Consider the following 15,712-nt stretch of genomic DNA (forward strand, 5'->3'; position numbering starts at 1 on the left):
GTTTGAGTTGTTTTGTTTACCATCCCTAGCGCCTGTTGTAACACCACCTTATTTTCCCTTTCTTTTCTCCCTCCCTTTCTTCTCTACTTCCTTCCTTCCTTCTCTCCTTCCCCTTCTTTCTTCCCTTACCTCTCCCCTACTCCTACCCTCTCTCTTCCCCTTCCTGCCCTCTCTCCTTCTCTTTCTCTCCCTTCCACCCTCCTCTCCTTCTCTTTCTCTCCCTTCCACCCTCCTCTCCTTCTCTTTCTCTCCCTTCCACCCACCTCTCCTTACCTCTTTCTTCTTCCCTTACTTCTCCTCCACTCTTCCTCTTCCTTTCCTACTATCTCTCCTTCTCTTTCTCTCCCTTCCACCCTCTTCTCCTTCATACTCAGGAAATTTCTATTGCTAAAAGTTAACTTAACCCTGGGTCTTTCCAGTCCTATTCCAGTGCCTTAAGTTCAGCACAATTCTGGTTCTCCTATGCATATTCATTATTTCTATGAAGAATAGGACAGTGTTCTACTATTATAAGATGTGTTAAAACTCTTTTAAAGTATGGAATGTTGTTACTGATTACAGTAACAACAAAAAGGCAGTTTAGTTTTTTGGTATTTTAAAGTCATAACGAATGAAGGCATATACTGAAGTCAAATACTTGGATCAACTTCTCCAGTTGTATTGATTTAGGTCCCTAGATTGAATAGACAGTAAATTCAAATTAATTAATTGTTAATTAAAAGTTGATTGCACAAAGGTTCCTTGTAAAATATTGCTCAGTCAGTGATTTCTCTGTATTCTTATTATTAGATATGTCAGGGCTTCCCAGCTCCAAAAAGACTGAGTGGTTTATAAACCATGAAATATGCATTGAAAAGACTGTTAAAAACATGACAAAGTTGCCCAAATAAGACAACAAAAATAACCCCATGCCCATCAGCAGACCCATCTCTTAAGGACTTTCAGATCTTTTAGAGCAGTGGTCTCCAACCTTGGCAACTTGAAGACCTGTGGAGTTTAACTCCTAGAGTTCCTCAGCCAGCTTTGCTGGCTGAGGAACTCTGGGAGTTGAAGTCCACAAGTCTTCAAGTTGCCAAGGTTGGAGACCACTGTTTTAGGGAATAGGACACAAACCCAAAATGATAGTTATCCGTTCCAAACTTCTAATTAATAAGTACATCATGAAAGGAACCTTTGCCTCTTAATATTTACAGTGGCGCAGTGGTTAGAGTGCAGTACTGCAGGCTACTTCTGCTGATCACTGGCTGCCAGCAGTTTGGCAGATTGAATTTCACCAGGCTCAGCCTTCCATCCTTCCAAATGTCGGTAAATTGAGGACCCAGATTGTTGAGGACAATAAGCTGACTCTGTAAACCGCTTAGAGAGCGCTGTAAAATACTATTAAGTGGTATATAAGCCTAAAGGCTATTGCTAATTTCTCTAATTACTTTCAAATGCGATCTAGAACTTGCAAACTGAAGTTAGACAAAATAGAATGTCACCAATGCTGGAATTTCAATTAGTTGGTAAAGGGAGACCCAGGTTTTAGTCTTCCCTTAGGCATGGAAGCTACCTGGGTCAATCCTTTTCTCTTAGCCCCAGACCCGTGATGGTGAACCTATGGCACGCATGCCACAGGTGGCACGCGGAGCCATTTGTCCAGGCACAGGAGGCGTTTCTCTGTCAGCTGACCAGCGCACATGCGCGTGCTGGCCAGCTGACTTCGGCTTTCTTTTGCGGCCATTTTTCAACCTCCGGAGGCTTCAGGAGCTTCTCTGAAGCCTCCAGAGCACAAAAATCCAGCCCTACGGGTGAACCAGAAATTTGGGAACGTATTTCCAGTTTGCTCGTAAGGCCGGTTTTAGCCCTCCGGAGCCTTCAGGGAAGCCTCCTGAACGCTTGGGAGCGCTAAAACCGACCCTACGAGCAAACCGGAAATCCATTCCCAAACTTCCAGTTTGCCTGTAGGGCCGGTTTTTCCTGCTCCGGAGGCTTCAGGGAAGCTCCTGAAGCCTCCAGGGGGGCTCCAGGGGGGTGGGGGAGGCTGTTTTCGCCCTCCCCAGGCTCCTATAAGCCTCTGGACCCTGGGAAGGCGAAAAAAGCTCATCAAAAATGGGGGGAGGAGCTCTGGTTGTGCGTGCATACAGGCTGGGGTCATGGGCATAGCATTATGGGTGTGGCATGCCCGTGCACAACTCTCCCCACCTTTGGCACACAAGCCAAAAAAGGTTCGCCATCACTGCCCTAGACTAAAAAGTTGAAAAACATTTATCTGTCTACCCCAGCTGGACCAGCAGGGTAGATAATAGTTCATAACTTTCCATGAAGAGGCCACCTTGCAGATTGAAGCTAATAATGACAACAGCAACAATATAACATTTTGCCAATAATGGTGATATAGGCAATTATACTTGCTAAGTCTAATAGAACATAGAATAATAGGCTGCCAATTTGTCTTTAGACAGCATACTAAAAAGCAGAGACATCACCCTGCCAACAAAAGTGTGTGTAGTCAAGGCTTGGTTTTCCCAGTTGCAATGGATGGCTGTGAAAGTTGGACCATAAGAAAGGCTGAGCGCCAAAGAATGGAGGCCTTTGAATTTTGGTGCTGGAGAAGACTCCTGCGAATCCCTTGGACTGCAAGGTGATCCAACCGGCCAGTCCTAGAGGAGATCAACCCTGACTGCTCTTTAGAAGGCCAGATCCTGAAGATGAAACTCAAAAACTTTTTGAGTCCACCTAATGAGAAGAGCCTAATGCTGGGAATGACTGAGGGCAAAAGAAGAAGGGGACGACGGAGAATAAGGTGGCTGGATGGAGTCCCTGAAGCAGTAGGTGTGAGCTTAAATGGACTCCAGACGATGGAGGAGGATAGGAAGGCCTGGAGGAACGTGGTCCATGGGGTCGCGATGGGTCAGACACGACTTCACAACCAACAACAATTTGTCTTTATTTAAGAGGCTGCTCAAGCCCAAAAGACTGCCTGAAAAACAAGCAGAGTAAAAATAAGAAACATCACAGACCTCCAGAAAGGGAAACATATCAAACCAAATAACAAAAAAAAAAAAGAAAGAAAGAAAATGATTTACAAGGGCTGAGGAGGCACCCTGCTTCAAAGCCGGGTTTTCAAAACGCCTTGGGAATATCATCAGGGAGGGAGTCCTGTGGATCTTTGAAGGGGTACTACTGCAAAGGACAGATGCTCTAAAAAAGAAGGCACATTTCCTAGATCATTTAAATAATAATAATAATAATAATAATAATAATAATAATAATAATAACAACAACAACAACAACAACAACAACTCAAAGCCATCAGGAAAGAGAGATTCTGTACACCTATTGGTGCACTTGATTTTGTAAATTATGGTAGTCCTAGATTAAAGAAAATAGCTCACGTTGTAACCTCCAGGAAATATCTCACCTCATAGCTTTGACTGATTGTTTTCTAGTAAAACTGTTTTATATACATTTCATTTGCATATTATCTAGAAACAATTAGTTGTAAAGCTGAATTTATCGTTTATTGAGAGTTACTTGGTTTATTTCAGAGTAGACTTTGAATTTATCTATTAGACATAGGAAAAAGTTCTAACTTCTGTCCAAGCAAGGATGAACACATTATTTTGAAATTCTGCATTATTTCTGCCATATTGTGTGATCAAATTCACTGGAAAAGGCCATTATTCTCAGAATGGCCAGCAGTAAAAGCTGCATCATCAAAGCTGACACTAGCTAAAACATAAAATAATTGAAATAAACTAGAGTTTAGAGTTTTTAGAGTTTTTAGAGTTTTATTAGTATTTGTAGGCCGCCCTTTTCCCTGAGGGGACTCAGGGCGGCTCACACAAAACCGGGAAGGGGGAATACAGACATTAAGATAGAAACATATAATAAAATAGTAAGCAACATACATTCATCATTCGGGAGGGGTAACTATCCTTATCCCCAGGCCTGACGGGCGAGCCAGTTCTTCAAGGCTATGCGGAAGGCTTGGACGGTGGAGAGGGTACGAATCTCCACGGGGAGCTCGTTCCAAAGGGTCGGGGCTACTGCTGAGAAGGCCCTCCTCCTTGTAGTTGCCAGCCGACACTGGCTGGCCGATGGAATACGGAGGAGGCCTAATCTATGGGATCTTATTGGTCGCAGGGATGTAATTGGCAGAAGGCGGTCTCTCAAGTATCCAGATCCACTGCCATGTAGGGCTTTATGGGTGACTAATAGCACCTTGAAGCGCATCCGGAGATCGACAGGTAGCCAGCGCAGCTCGCGGAGGATAGGTGTTATGCGGGTGAATCGGGGTGCACCCGCAATCACTCGCGCGGCTGCGTTCTGCACTAGCTGAAGTCGCCGGATGCTCCTCAAGGGCAGCCCCATGTAGAGCACATTGCAGTATTCCAGCCTAGAGGTCACAAGGGCCCGAGTGACTGTTGTGAGAGCCTCCCGATTCAGGTAGGGTCGCAACTGGCGCACCAGGCGAACCTGGGCGAATGCCCCCCTGGTCACAGCCGTTAAGTGGTGGTCAAATGACAGCTGTGGATCCAGGAGGACTCCCAAGTTGCGAACCCTCTCTGAGGGGTATAAAATTTGACCCCCCAGCCTGAGTGGTGGAATATTAGCCAAATCTTTGGGAGGAAAACACAACAGCCACTCGGTCTTTTCTGGGTTGAGCACAAGCTTGTTAACCCTCATCCAGTCCATAACGGCCTCAAGGCCCCGGCTCATCACGTCTACCGCTTCATTGAGTTGGCACGGGGCGGACAGATACAATTGAGTATCGTCCGCATATTGATGGTATCTAATCCCGTGCCTGCGGATGATCTCTCCCAGCGGTTTCATGTAGATGTTGAATAGTAGGGGGGATAAGACCGAGCCCTGAGGCACCCCATAATTTAGGGGCCTAGGGGACGATCTCTGCCCCCCCACTAACACCGACTGCGACCTGTCCGAGAGGTAGGAGGAGAACCACCGTAGCACGGTGCCTCCCACTCCCACCTCCCGCAGTCGTCGCAGAAGGATACCATGGTCGATGGTATCGAAAGCCGCTGAGAGGTCAAGGAGGACCAGGATGGAGGAATGTCCTTCATCTCTGGCTCTCCAGAGATCATCCATCAATGCGACCAAAGCGGTTTCTGTGCTGTAACCGGGCCTGAAGCCTGACTGGAAGGGGTCTAGATAGTTTTAAATGGATAATAATAAACTATACAAGATTAGAAAATGTGAAGAGAGCTGATCAATACAGTACCCTGGAATCAGTCACCCTCATTATTAGACGCCAGATGGAATAGAGTTAAACATGTCTACTGTTAACTCTGAAGCGAACCTGGCTGAGGGCATCTTTATAGAGCCGAGGTGGCGCAGTGGTTAAATGCAGCACTGCAGGCTACTTCAGCTGATTGCAGTTTTGCAGTTCGGCTGTTCAAATCTCACCGGCTCAGAGTTGACTCAGCCTTCCATCCTTCCGAGGTGGGTAAAATGAGGACCCGGATTGTTGTTGGGGGCAATATGCTGACACGGTAAACTGCTTAGAGAGGCCTGAAAGCCCTATGAAGCGGTATATAAGTCTAACTGCTATTGCTATTTACGGCTTGAGAGTTGCCACAAGACAGGGAGGGGGGAAATATATAGCTGGGGTTTTGGAGTCCAAACAAAGTTTTCCTGTGGGAACCAAGGACATTTCAACAGTTGGGTGGAAAGAGGAGGAGGAGAGTAATCAAGCAACCAGCCAGCAGTTCTATTGGACAATATGACTGATGACTTGGGGGGGGAAAGGGGTAACTTTCATTTTTTTAATTAGGTGAAAACAATGGGAATTTTCAGAGTCTGTTTTCACCAGTTGTACTAATGGATGTGTCCAATAAATTATTCCCTGAGGAATCTACCTGCCTCGGAGTTCTGCTTTCAATGGGTACATTGGAACGTTGACATCTACTACAACATTTCATTTTATGAAATAGTTCTATTTATTCTAATTATTATTAGTTGAGGGCACTTGTATGTCTTCAGAGAACAATCCTAACAAAGGCAAGGAGCAGAGGTGGTATTCAGCTGGTTCTCTCCAGTTTGGGTGAACCAGTAGTCGTGGCTTCAGTAGGCTCCGCCCTCCCACTTAATGCATGGGCCGCTGCACATGTGCAGAAGCAAGCTCACATTTGCGAATCGGTAGGGAAGGGAAGTGAATCCCATCTGTGGCAATGAGTATATCTAACTTTCAAAGTCTTTTATCTTTTCATCCATTTAAAATGTTGACCTTCTTACCAGATTTTTGTGCAAGATGGTATTGCAAATATTTTTTGTTTTAGTCATTTTGGAATTGTAACTTTAAGAAGCTATTGTCCACTGCCTATTTGTCTGGAATCAATTAATTCATTATGATTTATTTCTGAATAGACGTGAGTGGCAGTCTGCTGTAAGAAATGCATTTAAGCCTTTCTTTCCATTACCGCCTATTATTTATTGCGTACATGTGGGAAGCATTTTCTTTCCAGTGCCCTCTTGAGCAAATGTAATCTATTTTTCTTGATTTGAAGGACCATCTCATCTGACTTAATTAAGACAACTTTTAAAAAAAATCTTTTGAAAGGATCCTGAGTTGATTGTGAAGGAAAGACGGCGTGGTACAGCCCACGATGAAGACAAATAAAATCCAAGGTTACCAGAGTTGACTTTGTAGAAAACCTTGGAAGAAAGTTGGCTTTGTAGAAAAAACTTGGACCGTGTTTAATGAAATGATATCTATACAGCTTGAACAGCCGTGGAAATGTACAGACAAGCTGTGCTCTTGAGGAGCATTTCGCTTTATTGTTCCCCGCTCTCCGTTTTTAATTTAATTTTTTTATTCAATTGGCCTATAAGTTGCCCTTTATGCAAAGCAAATCCAGTTGATATCCAGTTGGGGAGACATAAACATTCTAATGGTTAAAGGAAAGCCATAAATACCATAAAGACTTTGGAAATCTAAAGCTGGCAAAAATCCCCTGAGAGATCCAAGCTATTAACATTGAGCTATGCAGCAAACCCCACACCTATTTAGCTAATTTCAGCCTATTAAAATGATGCTATTATTGCTTAATTTGATAGGATTCCTCTTTGCAATTTTGCAAACAGCTGTCAAGACTTGGATCTAATTTGGCAGAGACCATGCAGCAAATGACTTGATTCTTTCAGAGCTGGACCTACACTTTGGCTTCAGTCCTACGCTTACTTGGAAGTAAGTTCGAGTTGGACTATTGAGCAAGGTCTAGAATCCACAGTATGAAAGACCTCCCAAGTTTCCTCTCTTCCTCCTCTTTCTTCTTTGGGAAAACAAAAGGTTTAAGGTTTAAGGTTTTAATGGATTTGTATGCCACCCAATCCCGAAGGACTCCGGGCGGCTCACATCAAAAACATTTTTTTAAAAATTAAAAAAGTTAAAAATACAAGACAAGCGAATTAAAAAGGACACAACATGCACCCAATCTTAGTGGGGCTGAAGCTCAATCAAAGATCAGCAGCCCCAGGCCTGCCAGAACAGACAGGTCTTAATAGACTTTCGGAAGGCCGACAGAGTGGGGAGGGTCCGGATCACAGGGGGTAGATCGTTCCATAGGGCCGGGGCAGCTACAGAGAAGGCTCTCCCCCAAGGAGCCGCCAGGCGCCATTGTGTAGTCGACGGCACCCGGAGAAGGCCCACCCTGTGAGAACTTATTGGGCGCTGGGAGGTATGTGGCAGGAGGTGGTCACAGAGATATCCAGGTCCTAGGCCATGTAGGGCTTTAAAGGTGATAACCAGCACCTTGAAGCATGTTCGGAGACCAATAGGGAGCCAGTGCAGCTCACAGAGGATAGGTATAACATGGGTGTATCTAGGTACACCCAGTATCGCTCGCGCAGCTGCATTCTGGACCAATTGTAGTCTCCGAACACTTTTCAGGGGCAGCCCCATGTAGAGCGCGTTACAGTAGTCAAGTCTTGAGGTGTGATTCTAAGTTTCCTCTACAGTGCATCCATGCTGATATAAAAGAAAAAGGAAATTCTGCTGGTAAGAAGGAGGCATATATATAGACACACATACACATACATACATAATTTATATATTGTCATATCCCATTATATATATATATATATATATATATATATATATATATATATATATATATATATACACACACACACACACACACACAATTTATATATTGTCATATCCCATTCTATGAAAAGTTATTTACCTCCTTTAGGAATTTTGTGGGATCTATTAAATACAAAGAGAAGCTAAGTACAGTATATAAAGAAGAGAGCCAGTTGGGTGTAATAATTAAGGCAATAGGCAAAGCACTTCTGAAAATCTTGCCAAGAAAACTGTAAGGATTTGTTGCAAACAGTTACCAGGGCTCACTCAAAGGCACACTCACGCACATACACGAGGGAATAAAGAACACTAAAGCTTATCTTCTTCTCTTATTTTATTCATAAATAGTCATCCAACATCTCATGTACCAGAGTGAAAAAGTAATTGCCTCTATCATTTCAGTAATGGGTTATATATCAAACACTTCTTATAAAATAACCTGTTTCTGGTATTACTGTGGGAGAGTTTGGCCAATTGTCCATTGCAATATAGTTCAAGTCAGCAATATTTGATAGTTTGCTAGTGTAAATTGCTTATTTAGATAGTACTAGCCAATAATCCGCCGTTGCCCAGATATTTATTTATAGGGGGAAAATGTCCAGATCAAACGTAATTTCTAATGTTGGATTTTTCCCCTTACCAGAGGGAGTCCCTTGTGGAGTACTGTGAAGCCGTTACCATGGCAACTCTACTACACTGCACAGTAGAAGCCATTTTAAGGCACAACAGGCTGTATCTGAACAGAACCCCCCCCCCCCCGGGGTTTTAGGGGTGTTTTACCCCCACAGTATTTGTTTCCAGAGAGTAAATCACCCGTATACCAAGTTTGGTTGAAATTGCTTGAGGTGTTCCAGAGTTATGCTGGAACACGCACACACACACACACACACACACACACACACACACACACACACACACAGATACTTTTTATATAGAGAGAGATTTTAGGTTTAGATTTTGAGTAGGCCATTCTAAAACAATGAGCTTTCTCTTCATCTGGTTTTCTATATGCTTGCCTGGATCACTGTCTTATTTCATGATCTACTTGCTCTTAGCAAGTAGGACCTGGATTGTTGTTGGGGGCAATATGCTGACTCTGTAAACCGCTTAGAGAGGGCTGAAAGCCCTATGAAGCGGTATATAAGTCTAACTGCTATTGCTATTGCTATTAGCTTCAGCTGATAAAAGCATGGCAGATATTTTGTAGAATTCTGATGTAATGCAGATTTCATGCATACCTCACTGATGAATCTAAGATTCTAGGTATCCTCAAACGATACACAACTATCTTAATGCTAATCATTTGACATGAGTTTTTTGTTATGTGGGTTTCCTGCAGAAATAGCATACCCGTATAGCCTTAAAAATTCCCCTTCTGTTTCATGTGGTGTTTCACCCACGCACGAAATTTGGGAGCCAGGGACAGCAAAAACACTGAAATGATGAAACTTATGACCTTCTATCATTTTCAGCTCTTCCCAATCCAATCCTTTGAATCCCATCAAGAATTGTCAAGGGGTATCGAGGTTTCTTGACCAGAGTCCTGGAACTTAACAAAGGTCATCCTATAGCAGATTCAGGGGTGAAATTCAACAGGTTCTGGAGAACCAGTAGCGGAAATTTTGAGTAGTTCAGAGAACTGGCAAATACCGCCTCTGACTGGCCCTAGAGTGGGGTGGGAATGGAGATTTTGCAATATCCTACCCCCAGGAGTGGGGAGGAAATGGAGATTTTGCAGTATCCTTCCCCTACCACGCCCACCAAGCCTCGCCCACAGAACCGGTAGTCAAAATAATCTGAATTTCATCACTGAGCAGATCCATCATGTGGATTTACACCTCAAACTATTTAAAAGCAGAGCTACCTCTTGCCACCTATGGCCAGAGGTTATCTCTACCCGTTTCCCCCCAAAATAAGACCTCCCCGGATAATAGACCCAATCGGGCTTTTGAGCACATGTGCTAAAATACACTCTCCCCCGAAAATAAGCCCTCCCTTAAAATATTGCAACACAGAAGGTGTTGACCATGCTCATCGCCTCTTATTATTATCAAAAATAATAAGACCTCTCCAAATATAAGGCCAAGCGCTTATTTCAGGGGGGGTAGCAAAAGAAAATAAGACCCTGTCTTATTTTTGGAGAAATACAGTATTCATTTAAATAGTTTGTTCCTGTTAAAATTATCCTTGGTGAAGCTAACCTTCCTTCTGCTTTAATCAATGGACTATCCTCTCAATGGATAGTTACTGTTTTGTCTTCTGTGAGTTTTGTCTGCTAAACACTGCCTTTATTTCCCAGTAAATTGAAATCTCTGTGTATTCATTCTAAGGACTCCTGTCTCCTTCAACCGAGCTTTTCAAATAGCTGAAACTCTCATTTTTAATAGACTCAAGTGGAAAATGTGCATCTGTTACCTTAACAGCAGCAATGAGCAAAAAGCAAAGCTAGTATGCACTGCCCCCTCTCTTCCTCCAACTTAAAAATTCACAGCAAGGAATATCCAAGAGTAGCCCTCTTGCTCATATCTCCCATAATCTTCCAAGTCTTTCGCTTCTTCACTTTAGTCCCATTAATTCCCTCGTCTGTAAGGTCCCAAGGTAGCACAGCCCACCAGTCCATCTGCCGCCAATCTTCACCAATCCCAAAGCCTCCCTATAGCCACAGCCAGTGTCCGTTTTATCATATTTTGTTTATATGGAAATTACCATTCTGCAAAACTGCAAAGAAGCATTTGGGGCAGTGGTGGGATTCAAAAAAAATTTCTACCAGTTCTGTGGGCATGGCTTGGGGTGTGTGGCTGGGGAATGATACTGGGGGAAGGATAGTGTAGTAGTTGTAGTAATTGTAGTTAAGTTTATTTATAGGCCGCCCTTTTCCCTGAGGGGACTCAGGGCGGCTAACAACTTATATGGGAGGGGAAACATACAATGACATATAACACAATATATAATTAAAATCGAGCAACATTCATTCAACATTCGGGTGGGGGCGGATTATACTCTTTACCCCCAGGCCTGACGGGATAGCCAGGACTTGAGGGCTGTGCGGAAGGTCTGAAGGGTGGTGAGGGTACGAATCTCCACGGGGAGATCGTTCCAAAGGGTCGGAGCTGCTACTGAAAAGGCTCTCCTCCGCGTAAAATTTCCATTTCCACCCCAGGTAAAGGATGCTGTAAAATCTCCATTTCACCTCACTCCAGGGGAAGGATACTGTAAAATCTCCATTTCACCTCACTCCAGGGGAAGGATACTGTAAAATCCCCATTTCCACCCCACTCCAGGGGAAGGATACTGTAAAATCTCCATTTCACCCCACTCCAGGGAAAGGATACTGTAAAATCTCCATTTCACCCCACTCCAGGGAAAGGATGCTGTAAAAATCTCCATTCCCTCCCCACTCCAGGAGAAGGATACTATAAAATCTCCATTTCCACCCCATTCCAGGGGAAGGATACTGTAAAATCCCCATTTCCTCCTGATCAGCTTGGACTCGGGAGGCAGAGAATAAATGGGGCTGGGGCCAGTCAGCGGCAGTATTTAATGGTTCTCCGAACTACTCAAAATTTCCGCTGCCGATTCTCCAGAACTGGTCAGAACCTTCTGAATACCACCTCTGGGTTACATGCTATAAAAGACACTCCCTACAACCATGTCTGTCTTAGGACCTGTCTTAATTCTTTGCAATGGTGATCAGCACTGGATAATCACAAGATAATTGCACTAGGAAAAAAACAACCCCTGAGCTATTGCTTCAGAGATTCTGCACCATTAATCTCTGTAATGGTTCAGGGCAGCTGGTGTAGCAAGAACCATTAGCGAGCATATGGTCCTTTTGCCTCACCGATACCAACCTATACGTAAGGCGATACAAGAGCATCTTGAGTTTTGCCTGATTGCACCTCTTTGCAAAGCACGTTCCTATGCAGAGAAAACCGGAGTAGGAGAGAAGACAAGGAGACTTTCATCGTGGTGTCTTGCATGCAGATAATTCTTCATTCAGCCAGGATGGTAGGGAGGTAGTTTCTCTACAGGGTAAAGTCATACACTTGCTCTTCTTCTCGACTATCAAGATTTTGTAGGTAGAATAAAAATTATTCAGGGCATACTAATTTGTTTTACATCCCTCCAGTTTTTTTTAGACTGGAGTTCATTTCATTTGCTTGCCTCCTTTAGGCAGGCATACAGTATGTGCTAGGGGTTTCCATCAGCTGATGTAGGTGAACAGCAGGGAGAGCTGGGGGCAGAGTTAAGTGAGTCATCAGCTTAGAATTGTTACATTGCCACAAATGGTCCAAGTTCAGCTCCTGAATTCTGATGACTCTTATCTGGCGCCAGCCTAGTATTGAACTGTAGTTAACTAAATTCTGGAGCAATAAATAAACTGCAACAGCATATGATCCTGAACCTTTGTACCTGAAAGTTGGCTCCATTTTCAGCTACAAGCACTATCAAAAAATGATGTATCTTCCATCTGTTTTCCACTACTACGTAAGTGCATAATGTAGCTTCCTGTTTTCATTTTAGTATACTATGTGAATCTTGCCACCATGGTTTGAGAAATGATTTATAGCTTGGTATACTTTCTCCTACCTGACATGCACCATAGATGTGGATTCCTTCTAGTACCCACCCACCTGCATGGTCTTTCCTGGAAATTTTGAGAGTAAAATTCCATATGTTAGAGCAGGGGACTCCAACCTTGGCAACTTTAAGACTCGTGGACTTCAACTTCAGCTTTGCTGGCTGAGGAATTCTGGGAGTTGAAGTCCACAAGTCTTGAAGTTGCCAAGGTTGGAGATCCCTGTATTAGAGGGTACTTGTTCCTCAATGAAAGGAAACTTCTATTCATCACAATATCTGGACAAAGTGATTAAGGCACCAAACTAGAAACCAGGAGACTCTTGAGTTCTGCCTTAGGCATGGAAGCTGGCTGGGTGACTTTGGACCAATTGCCAGGAGGCTATGAGTTCTAGTCCCACTTTAGGCATGAAAGTTGGCTAGGTGTCTTTGGGCCACTTTCATTCTCTCTTGGCCCAACTCACCTGACACAGGGTTATTGTTGGGGGGGGGGGGAAATAGGACAAAAAAGGAGTGATAGATATGTTCACTGACTTCAATCTGTATATATAAGAACGTCTCTCTCTCTCTCTCTCTCTCTCTCTCTCTCTCTCTCTCTCTCTCTGTGTGTGTGTGTGTGTGTGTGTGTGTGTGTGTGTGTGTGTGTGTTCCACCATAACTCTGGAACAACTTGAGCAATTTCAAACAAACTTGGTACACAGATGACTCTCTGGAAAAAAATATACTGTGGGGGTAAGACACCCCTAACACCCCTTGGGGGGGGTGTTCTGTTAAGATGCAGCCTGTTGCGCCTTAAAATGGCTTCTACTGTACTGCTGTAAAATGGCTTCTACTGTGCAACACAGTGGAATTGCCATGGTAACGGCATCACAGTACTCCACAAGGGGGCTCCCTCTGTTAAGGGGGAAAATCCAACATTAGAAATTAAGTTTGATATGGACATTTTCCCCCTATAAATAAATACCCAGGCAACGCCGGTTATCAGCTAGTTATTTATAAAAACAATAAAGGCAGGATATAAATAAAATAACGAAATAAAAATGAAAGGATATTCCATCCTCCTCTGAGAGTTCTAACATGCTTATCTCAGGCAAAACTCAGCATTTGTTGATTGGTTTTGAAGGTTTGGTTTGATTGTTTTCATAATGACATAAAGAAATTTGGACCAGATGATTTCCAAGGTCCCTTCCAAACCTGTGGCTAGATTTGCACTAAAACCATAACAAGGTTTATTTGGTTAATGGCTTAATAACATCATATGAGCAATGACAAGTGGCTACAATTCTAAGATCCATTTTTAACTACTAAAGATTGCCTTAACAACTTTAATAAGAATTTCCTTTGTTAAGGTAACGTTTGACAATACATTGCCATGAGATCTAAATAACTGTTCCATTATTGTGTTTCCCTGAAAATAAGAGGTTCAAGGTTCAAGGTTCATTTTATTTATATGCTGCCCTATTCCCGGCGGGACTCAGGGCGGCGCACAAACCCAAAGGAGGGGAAGGGAAACACAAGAACTACAACAAAAAGTACAGGGAATTTAAAACAACCAACAGCCACACGATTCGAGAGGGGAAGGGAACTCATCGACCCCAAGCCTGCCGACACAGCCAGGTTTTAACGGCTTTTCGGAAGGCCTGGAGAGAGGTGAGGGTCCGAATCTCTGCGGGGAGCTCGTTCCAAAGGGCTGGAGCCGCCACAGAGAAGGCCCTCCCCCGGGTAGTAGCCAGATGACATTGGCTAGTAGACGGAACCCGGAGGAGGCCTAATCTGTGTGATCTAATGGGTCTTTGGGAGGTAATTGGCAGCAGGCGGTCTCTCAAGTACCCAGGTCCAATACCATGAAGGGCTTTATAAGTGACGACAGGGTCTTATTTTCTTTTGACCCCCACCAATGAGTGCTTGGCCTTATTTTTGGGAGGTCTTATTATTTTTGAGGTGCAGGAGGCGGTGAGCGTGGTCATCTCATGGCTGCTGCTGTGTTGCAATATTTTCAGGAAGGGTTTATTTTTAGGGTAGGGCTTAATTTTAGCACATGCACTCAAAAGCCCAGGGGAGGTCTTATTTTCCAGGGAGGTCTTATTTTCAGGGAAACAGGGTAGCAATATTTGAAATAGAGAGCTCTATGTCATCCATCCCATTGAAAGCTGGTATCAATAACAAATTTTCAGTTGGAGTGAAGACTGATTCACAAAGCATGCCAAACCACCATGCGATGTGTTTAATGGGTTTCATAAATCCATAAATTCCACCAAAGGGCAACTAAGAGAAATCTGGACCATAACATATCTAAGCAAAGAGTCATCAAAAACTCTACTAGTCTTGTCACCTTAGTGCAGTGTTTCTCAACCTTGGGGACTTTAAGTCCTGTGGACTTCAACTCCCAGAATCCCCCAGCCAGCACAGCTGGCTGGGGAATTCTGGGAGTTGAAATCCACAGGACTTAAAGTCCCCAAGGTTGAAAAACACTGCCTTAGTGGTTCTCTAGATCAGGGGTGGGTTTCTGTTGGGATTACTGCCAGTTCGGTGCATGCACAATTTTGTGCGCAGGTGCCTGATGCGTGCTCTGCGCATATGCGCAGTTGCTTATAAATAGGTTTGGACACGCGCAGAATATTTTAAAAGGTCAAAAAAAAAAGATATCACAGCGACTGTGGAATCATTTCGGGGGTGTGGCGAGCATGCTGTCCCTACTAGTTTGGTGACCCAGTTGCCATTTCCACTACCGGTTCCACCGAACTGGTGTGAACCGGTAAGAACCCACCTCTGCTCTAGATATTTGTAGTCTCAAGCTAGATAACAAATGCTAGCATATGACTGGAATGACTACAATAATATCTGAAGGATCACAGGTTCTCATCCTAGCCCGATGAATATTTTATTGCAAAATATTGAAGTAAAAACATACCTGAGCAAAACGGATTTCAAACAAAGTCAAAAGAAATGTGATAAGACTATTGTAATAGCTCATAGAGTCTCTAAATGCACATCACTTATGTTTGTTGTTGTTGTTAGTTGTGAAGTTGTGCCATGATTAACCCATCA

Source organism: Thamnophis sirtalis, unplaced genomic scaffold (assembly GCF_051295495.1).
Source record: "Thamnophis sirtalis isolate CommonGarterSnake01/CBP01778 unplaced genomic scaffold, rThaSir2_p1.2 scaffold_9, whole genome shotgun sequence".
Taxonomy (NCBI): domain Eukaryota; kingdom Metazoa; phylum Chordata; class Lepidosauria; order Squamata; family Natricidae; genus Thamnophis; species Thamnophis sirtalis.